This window comes from Alexandromys fortis, unplaced genomic scaffold (genome assembly GCF_014885135.2).
Source record: "Alexandromys fortis isolate MF-2015 unplaced genomic scaffold, M_Fortis_MF-2015_v1.1 scaffold_91, whole genome shotgun sequence".
In the NCBI taxonomy this organism is placed as follows: domain Eukaryota; kingdom Metazoa; phylum Chordata; class Mammalia; order Rodentia; family Cricetidae; genus Alexandromys; species Alexandromys fortis.
Genome location: NW_026067968.1, coordinates 5,884,432 through 5,894,636, shown reverse-complemented (window position 1 = coordinate 5,894,636; position 10,205 = coordinate 5,884,432). Strand labels below are relative to the sequence as shown.

General features: G+C 40.9%; 1 protein-coding gene across 3 annotated transcripts in view; it reads right to left on the bottom strand.

Annotated features, from left to right (window-relative positions):
- Positions 1–10,205, bottom strand: part of Tecpr2 (tectonin beta-propeller repeat containing 2) — a 97,990-nt gene that overhangs the window by 66,478 nt on the left and 21,307 nt on the right. The window lies entirely within an intron of this gene.

Genomic DNA, 10,205 nt, shown 5'->3' with positions numbered 1-10,205 from the left:
GTTGGAAATTCTGAGATAATAGTTATACCTTAAGAAAAGCTTTAAAGAGTCTAAATAAAACCAAAGGATTAAGAGATTAGTGCAATAGAATAGTTCCAAAATTTTGGCTTTTCTCCTCTTTCATATCAGGTGGCTCTTCTGTCATGAGACAGAAATTTGGGATTTTACTTCAACAAGAATGCTTGTATTTATAGAAGGAGAGAGCCATACTCCAACTCCAAAGCCAGCTCTAAAAAAAGAGCACTGATTGTTCTTCCAGAGGTCCTGAGTTCAATTCCCAGCAACCACATGGTGGCTCACAACCATCTGTAATGAAATCTGGTGCCCCCTTCTGGCCTGCAGGCATACACGCAGACAGAACACTGTAAGCAAAATAAATAAATAAATCTAAAAGAAAAAGAAAAAACATTGTTTCTAGGAACACTCTGTTTATAATCCCTTTTAAGGTGACCTTGTTTGCCACAATTATAACATTTGACATTTCCATTTTTCTTCAAACCTCTGGAAATCAAGCATCATCATGGTCATGAGATTCAATACTGATTCTATCTCTCTGGTCTTGTCTGTAACAGCCTAATTATCCCTTTGCATTGTGCATAATTATTTTCAAAAGCCAGAGATTCAGTTCTTATTTGTCTAGCTTCTGAACTTGCTATCTATCATTCTATTTACTGCTGAAGTCAGTCTTTGTAAGAAACCTGTGAAAGTTTCTTCTGGGATCTGTATAATGTTAGTAAATGACTTAATTTTCTTTCCTACTTTTCCAATTCTGTCCCAAGCATTCAAAGCTTCTGTACCCAACATGTGGTCATCATATAGAGACTGCCTTTGTATATACATTAGCATAATCTGTCTCTCCAAGAAGTTGGTCTTGGGAGATTTTCATCCTCTAGCCCTACGTCATTGTTCAATAGTCGAAGCCTCATCTTTCCACCAGGTCCCCCACTATAAATGAAAACCAGGCTCCAAGACTGCTGTAACCAAATCTCTCCAGTCTGGGGGGATAATTTTATTACAAGTTGACAAGTTTAACATTTGCTTTACAAAAGGTGAATGCATTCCATATGAGATTATCACTTCCTTGAATCTCCTTAAATATAATACTTCCAGCCGGGCGGTGGTGGCGCACGCCTTTAATCCCAGCACTCAGGAGGCAGAGGCAGGTGGATCTCTGTGAGTTCGAGACCAGCCTGGTCTACAAGAGCTAGTTCCAGGACAGGCTCCAAAGCCACAGAGAAACCCTGTCTCGAAAAACCAAAAAAATAATAATAATAATAATAATAATAATAATAATAATAATAATACTTCCATAGGAGTCCACTCAGCTCTTGCACAGCCTTGGGGATATCTACCATTTGGCAGTTGTTCCTGTAAGATTACTGGATAAATTAAAGTTGCCTGTTTGAAAGCGTTAGGCTGTTCCTCTCTAACCTTAAAGTTCAATGCTGAGATTGGTTCCCCTTTAAATTACTCTGTCTGGGTCTAAATATATTTATGATCTGTTTTAATAAGTTTTTCTAAGACCTGTATCTTGGTACTCTTATCAACCACCTTATAAAAGGATATACGAAGGAGTATCAAACCAACAATAAAGATTCTCAAAATTATAATTAACATGTCAATCCTGGTAAATTGATAATCCCTTCATTTAATTGTTCCAATTTTAAACCATCCATTGTGTAATCACACAGAGACCTAACTCCCTCCATTATAATAACGTTTCTCATTTTTTAACATGGGAAAGAACTTCTTTTAAAAAACAAAACTTCCCCTTTAAGAATTCCCTATTAGGGGGTCTGGAGAGATGGCTCAGAGGTTAAGAGCACTGGCTGTTCTCCCAGAGGTCCTGAGTTCAATTCCCAGCAACTACATGGTAGTTCACAACCATCTATAATGAGATCTGGTGCCCTCTTCTGGTCTGCAGGCACACATGCAGGCAGAACACTGTATACATAATGAATGAATAAATAAATATTAAAAAAAAATCCCAGTTTGGTATGGGTAGTCCTTCTGTATATGTGTTGCTTTTATTGGTCAATGAATAAAGAAGCTGCTTTGGCCTGTGAAAAGGCAGAATAGAGCTAGGTGGGGGGAAAACTAAAATGAATGTTGGGAGAAAGAAGGCAGAATCAGGGAGAAGTCATGGAGCTGCCAGAGGAGAAAGATGCAAGCCGCCAGCCAGAACCTTGCTGGTAGGCCACAAGCTTCTTGGTAAAATATAAAATAATGGAAATGGGTTCATTCTAGATGTAAGAGCTACCTAGCAATACACTTAAAATATTGGCCAAACAATATTGCAAATAATACAGTTTCTGAGTGATTATTTTGAGTAAGGTCAGTAGGAAAACAAACAGCCTCCACCAACACCAATTGATTCACAAATCTGCTGCTGATGTCGGTGAAATGTGAGGTGTAGCACATCTGAGCAGAGAATACAGGCAGTGCACAGTCTGACTAAGGACAGCTGCAGCTGCTAGCATGTAGCTGTGAGCTGAGAGTGGCAGCCTGAGGAGGGGGGTCTAGGGCAAGAGAACACAAGGGAGAGTGAGACGGCTGAGAAACACACATGGGATTGTACAGAACAAGCATGTGTGGCTGTGTGGCAGGAGCTGCCTGAAGGCAGTCAGCTGATCTAGGAAGGGTAAGTCCAGTGGTGTTTGAAGTTTGGGTGGCAGCTGAAGACTTGTAGGGAGGTTGCAACAGGAACGTCCCAAACTCGCTCAGATGCTTGAGGCGGGGGAGCTGAGCCAGCAGAGTGGTGACTATGGCGGGAGCCCCCACGTGAAGCTCTGGCATGTGCTTTTATGTGAATTCATGCCCTAAGTTGGGTGTCAATTGTTGCACGTGTTCTAATTGGCCTTTAATAAAAAAAAAAAAAACCCAGAGCCAGATATTGGGGTAAATGCTGAATGATCTGAGAGACAAAGGAGCAAGCCACAGCCAACTCTTACCTTGCTAACTTCTCAGCCAAAAATGGGCCAGGCTCCTGTCTCTTCCCACCTTATATTTCTCTTTGCCCAGCCATATCACTTCCTGTCTGTCTGTACAGACCTCCAGACCTCTATGGTTAACTAATGAGTAGCTCTGCCCTCTGATCTTTAGGCAAGCTTTATTTGTTAGAGCACAAATAAAATATCACCACACAAAACCAATAAGCCCCATTCTCCCATCCAATTGATGGCAACTTCATTTTACTTAGACCTCCATGATTCTAATGACCCTATTGTCTTTTTCTGACTGCAATGTTACCTAACACAATGTCTATAAAGTCTATGAAGCATGCTAAGGCACTGATTAGAATTTCCTTCATTTCATCTTGATGTGGGAAGGTCATTTGTTAATTAATAAAGAAACTGCTTGGCCTGATAGGTCAGAACATAGGTGGGTAGAGTAGACAGAACAGAATGCTGGGAGGAAGTGAGGCAGACGCCATGCCTCTCCTCTCTGGGGCAGATGCGATGAAGCTCCGGCCTAAGATGGACATACACTAGAATCTTCTTGGTAAGCCACCACCTCGTGGTGCTATACACATTATTAGAAATGGGTTAGTCAAGATATGAGTTAGCCAATAAGAGGCTAGAGCTAATGGGCCAGGCAGTGTTTATATGAATACAATTTGTGTGTTGTTATTTTGGGGCATAAGCTAGCCAGGCGGCCGGAAGCCGGGCAGCAGAAATGCAGCCCACAGCTCCACACTACATCATCTCTTTATACAGCCATACAGTTTGCTTGTTCATTAATCTTTTTTCCTTATCGTCCTGCATGTTTTTGAGACTGGGTCTTTCTATACTACCTAAGACGACCTTGAACAAACTGCCCATCCTCCCCATCGAGCTTCTAACATGGTAGGATTATTGCTCATTTGCCACCATGCCTGGCTTTATCCACTCCTGTTCTTTTTTAATTAATCATTTTTTTAAAGTTAGCACATAAAGCCAATGGTTTCCTCATAGCATTTTCACACATGCCCTCCCCTCTCCCCACCCCCACCCCATATCCTTCTTGCATTTTTAAGCCACAGGTAATCCATTATCTTATCTGCCTCTTTCTTTTTTCCAGGCAGGTCTCACTATGTGGTTTCACTTTCCCTGGCTGACTTGGAATTCACTATGTGGACCACACTGGTCTCAAGATCCACCTGCCTCTGCCTCCACACCCAGCTATCTACTAATGAAGACTTGAACTGTTTCCCACTTTAGATAATGTAACTAATGCTATGAAGAATATACAAATATCTCTTGAACCCGTGCTTTTGAGACAACTGTGACAGTGCATGTTTATAATTCCTCAACACCAACTACTTCATTTGTAATTTTCTGAGACAGTCACATGGAGTCAGGGGTGGCTTCAAACTTGAGGATGATTTTCAATTTCTGTTCTTTTTTTCTTTCATTTCTTTATATTTATTTAGGTATTTTGAAACAGGGTTTCTCTGTGTAACCCTGACTACCCTGGAACTTGCTCTCTAAACCAGGCTGGCCTTGAACTCAGAGGGTTCCACCTGCCTCTGCCTCTGCTGGAACTGGAATTACAGGTGTGCACCACCACCACCCAGAAACTTATTATTTATTTTATTTGTTTGTTTGTTTGTTTGTTTTTGGCTTTTTTGAGACACAGTTTCTCTGTATAACAGCACAAGCTGTTCTGGAGCTTGATTTGTAGACTGGGCTGGCCTCAAATTCATAAAGATCTGCCTGCCTCTGCCTCCCTGAGTGTTGGGACTAAAGGCATGCACCACCACCTGGCACCTTTGAACTTCTTGATCCTCCTACTTCTACCTCCAAGTGGAAGGATTACAGGAATATGCCACTTTGCTTGGTTTGATGCACTGCAAGGGATCAAACCCAGAATTCATACATGTTAGGTAAGAACTCTACCAACTGAGTTACATCCCAGTCCTTACAGTGATCTTCATATACTGTACTATCCTTACATTCATCAGTTTCACTTTGATCATTGATAAATAATTTAGTTATATATCTGCTGAGCCTGCTGATTTTAGTTTGCTAGCATTTTGTTGAGCAAATCTGTAATTTGTTCACAAAGGATGGTGCTTTTATCTTTATTTATGATGATTTATGGTCTTACCTGGTATCTCTGTCAGGCTTTGTTATCAAAGTAAAGTTAGTGTGAGTTTTTTTAAGATTTATTTTTATTTAATTTTAATTATGTATGTTTGCAAACACATGTGCATGCACTTATGAATACAGTGCCCATGGAGGTCAAAGATGTCAGATCTCCTTGGAGCTAAAGCTGCAGCTGCTTGTGAACAGAACTCAGGTCTTCTGTAAGAGACATTAGTGTTACTACTCACTAAGCAATCTCTCCTGCTCTTTTATGTGTTTTTTACAGTGATTTATGTTATTAGTTGTGCCAAAAATTGACCTTTTTTGCTTTGTGTTTTCAGTATTAAGTATTGAAACAATGTTCTTGGGCATGTTAGGTAAAATTTCCACCAATAAGCTTTATTCCCTCTACCTAATTAAAAAAAAATTTGTTTTTTTTTTTGGTTATTTTGGGACAGGGTTTCTCTGCATCTTTGGAGCCTGTCCTAGAACTCTCTCTGTAGACCAGGCTGGCCTCGAACTCACAAAGATCCACCTGTCTCTGCCTCCCAAGTGCTGGGATTAAAGGTGTGCGCCACCACCGCCTGGCTTAAATATTAAATTGCTAACATTTATTTATTTTGTGTGTAAAGGAGAATGTGACACAGCATGTGTAGGTCAGAGGACAATCTGTTAGAGTTGGGTCTTTTCTTCCATCATGTGGGTTCCAGACTGCACTTAAGTCATCAGGTGTGGCAACAAGTGCCTTTACTCACTGAGCCACCTTATTGTAATTCAAATGTTTACCAATTTGATGCCCTTACTAATAACAGAGGTGTACTATTTTTTCTTTTTTTTAATGGAAATTTTATTTTTTTTAAATTTATTTTATGTGGGTTGGTGTAAGGAATTCATATGAGATCCCATGGATTTGGATGCAGACAGGCATAAACCGCCATGCAGGTGCTGGGAATTGAACCCAGGTCCTCTACAAGAACAGCCAGTGCTCTTAACCACTGAGCCATCTCTCCAGCCCCACTATTTTTTTCTTTTTCATTTTAATATTTATTTATTTATTATGTACAATATTCTGTCTGTGTGTATGTCTGCAGGCCAGAAGAGGGCACCAGACCTCATTACAGATGGTTGTGAGCCACCATGTGGTTGCCAGGAATTGAACTCAGGACCTTTGGAAGAGTAGGCAATGCTCTTAACCACTGAGCCATCCCTCCAGCCCCCACTATTTTTTTCTTAAAATTTATTTTACTTTTAAATTTTATGTATGTGGGTTAGGGTTAGGGTTAGGGTATGTATGTGTGTTTGCATCATATACTAGCTCTATGGTTGTCTTGTTTGAGGGTCTTGTGACACAGGTACAACAAGAGTACTCTGGATCCTGAAACATGAGGTGCTCCAAGAACATAACTGCTCCACAGGGCAAGGGATGAAACATAGGTATCTGCTATTATGTTAAAAACTAAAATTAACCAAATCTACCACATTTTACCATCAAGCTGTCTAGAAGTCACAAGCTAACAGACTTGAGTTTCAAATCAATTTCATTAGAAAGATTCTACACAAACAACTTCAAGCTAAAAAAGGGAGCAATGCCTAATGGTTTCCTACCATCCACTATTTTCCCGGAAACCACATTTTCCATTTTAAATTTTTAATCTCTAAAATAACAAAAATTTAAAGACGCCATTTCTAATGATAGAAATGCTGATTAATCATGAATAAACTGAGCCCTTATTGAGAGAGAACCAGAAGTAGTAGTACAAGATTTTAATTCCAGCATTTGAAGGCAGAAAGAGGGGATTTCTGTAAATTGGAGGACAGCCTGGTCTACAGAGTGAGTTCCAGAATAATCAGGACTGTATAGAGAGACCCTGTCTCAAAAACCCAAGGGAGAGAGAGCGTGATGAAGGAGTTCTGACAAGAGGTTATTTCCCAAACAATATAAGTAAACATAAAAAGAAAGGTCTGGCCAGGTGGTGGTGGCGCACACCTTTAATCTCAGCACTCAGAAGGCAGAGGCAGGTGGATCTCTGCGAGTTCAAGGCCAGCCTAGTCTAAGGTGCAAGNCAGAAGAGTCCACTCCAGAGCCTACTCCAGAGCCAAGACCAACTAGATGTCTATGTGGACAAGCACAGAGTCACTGAGAGATGACGCTTGTCCTATCTTTCCCAGGATTGCCCAGGTATTAAACAATATACCTGAAAAGAATTTCTAACTGGTTTCTGGCATGTTTAGTTCTTAGATCAATATATTATTAACTAACACTGACTCAATCTTCAGGTGAGCTTATTAAAACCATGGCACAACAAACAAATATTCAAGCTTCAAATCCTTTGTGAAATCACCTTTTATTTTGAATTTTTTTTTAATTTATTTATTTATTAAAGATTTATTTTGAAATTATTTATTCACAAAAATCACACGACTGCTTTTCCCTTTTGGCAAACCCCTTAATTTCTGATGTAGTAATTTTTATAGTAGTTATCTTGTCAAATATGTGAGAAAACCCTCCAAATTCTAGGGACCAAGTGAAGCTATGGTTTACCAAAGTAGGTTATAGTCCTGGTTCTCTTAATAGATGAGCTATGAGACATGCACATGAAAAAGCTGCCTACAGCAGCTGGGGGTGGTACCCGACAGCTCATTTTCATTTGGTTCTTTACAGCCTTCAGGATATTTTCATGGGCTATAAATAAATCCAATGCCAGATGGTGATACAGGTTAACAAATCCAGATCTTAAGCAATAGGGAACAGAGGGAGCCTTTGAAGATGCTTGATCTTGCTAGTGTTATCAGTCAGGTCTCTCTTAAGCATGATTAGAAGCAGGAAGGCGGAACAAGGGAGTGGGGCTACACAGGAAGACCAGCTTAAGTCTGCTGCAGTAGTTCAGGCCAAAGTTAGCAAGAGTTGCTGGGTGGTGGTGGTGCACGCCTTTAATCCCAGCACTCTGAGAGGCAGAGGCAGGCAGACCCCTGTGAGTATAAGGCCAGCCTGGTCTACAGAATGAAACCCAGTCTCAGGTCCCCTTCCCCAGCAAAAGAAACAAAGTTAGCAAAGTTAGCAAGTGTCAAGTCGAGCAAAGCAGTTAATGAAATGGGTTCCCCAGGCAGTAGAGCCACAATGCTGACAAACTCCATCAATATCTTTGGGAATGGTAATAACAACATAACAGTGTAGCAACTTCTTTTTTTTAATATTTATTTATTTATTTATTTATTCATTTATTCATTTATTTATTATGTATATAATTGTCTGTTTGTGTGTATACCTTCAGGCCAGAAGACGGCACTAGACCCCATTACAGATGGTTGTGAGCCACCATGTGGTTGCTGGGAATTGAACTCAGGACCTTTGGAAGAGCAGGTAATGCTCTTAACCTCTGAGCAATCTCTCCAGCTCCCTAGCAACTTCTTTTTTAAGGCAGCGTCTCTCTACATAGTTCTGGGTAGCCTGGAACTCATACTCACTATGTAGACCAGGCTGGCCTCAAACTCGCAGAGCTCCATCTGTCTCTGTCTCCTGAGTAATGGGTTTAAAGGCGTGTGCCAACCTTTTTTATTGACTGTGATAGGTACCTTGCTAAGCACTGTACCAGCATTGCTGAATCTACAGTCAACCATGAAGGGAGATGCTATCGCTGTCTTTGTGTTATAAATGAGGGGCTGAGCTCCAAGAAGCTGCATGACTTGTCAAAGGCAGTCAGAATCAAGTCAGGGTCCACAAGCAAGTATGACTGTCTCTAGAATCTGCTAGGCCTCAGCTCTGGGCTCTGGGCCTTCTCAGAGTAAAGTCAAAGATCTTGCTGATAGATAGTCTGTTAGGGGTGTGAAGAGGAAAGAGGATAAAAGGAATTCTATTATCTGGTGCCACCAGAAAAATTCACTGACACTGCTTCTAAGGTAGAAGGTAACATAATACATTTTGGATATACAAATTCTTAACATGGTAACAGGATACTGAAAGAACATTTTCCCTAAGAATATTTAAGTAGAAAAAACACAGTACACAGGGAAGCTAAGTAGCTTGTTAGAGATCCTGCTTGCCATAGCACAAACTTAGAACAGTTTATAATTTTTCTGAATAGTTTCAAAATAAAAATAATCATTCAGTCTCCACTGCAGTATATATACATGTGTTTTCTAATAAGCCTATTGCTAAGCTTGATTTAATATTAATTGAACATTAATAAATGTCATGGTTTCTAAGAACCAAATTACCCCAAGAATCAGACTACCAGCACTTAACCATGGTTTAGACAGTAACAGACTACGAGGCTTCAACCTCACACAGTACAAACACACCTGGAAATACTAAGACAGAAAAGAGCCCTTTGAAATGTATTGCTGCATTTTCACAAAAGTAAGGAAAATCTGTAGCACCAAACATAAAGACAATGCAGCCAAAGCAGGCAGAAAGCAGCGCTGAAGCCACAAATGCCCTGGGACTGCCTTCCCAGCTGCTAGCTGTCACTCAGAGCCTTGAGATCGCAGCTAAGGAGAGCTGAGGAGAATGGACTCCAAGTGAGACACAGAGAGAAGCTGGGATGCACAACCTCTGCAAGAGCTGTAACTCCCAGGATCTCACCCTAACTAAGAGTACGCCAGATCATTAGGCTGGCAAATGAACTCCAAAGAGGTATGTCTTCTCCAGGCACTGACTGGAATGAATGAATGAAAGGATGGTGCTCAGTAGTAAAGTACATGCACAAGGCCCTGGTATAAGGGAGAAGAGGAGGAGCTGCTGTGGACTATGTTCATTGGTTAATAAAAAGCTATCAGGCCAGTTGCAAGAAGTTAGGCAGAAAAGCCAAACAGAATGATGAGAGGAAGGAGAGTGGAGTCAGGGGAGTTAAAGAAGATGCCAGGCAGCCAGCAAGCAGGACATGTAAAAAGTGAGATAATGGGGCTGGAGAGATGGCTCAGCAGTTAAGAGCACTGCCTACTGTTTCAGAGGTACTGAGTTCAATTCCCAGCAACCACATGGTGGCTCACAACCATCTGTAGGAAGATCTGGTGCCTTCTTCTGACCTTCAGAACACTGTATACATAATGAATAAATCAATCAGCCAGGCGATGGTGGCGCATGCCTTTAATCCCAGCACTCGGGAGGCAGAGGCAGGTGGATCTCTGTGAGTTCAAGAC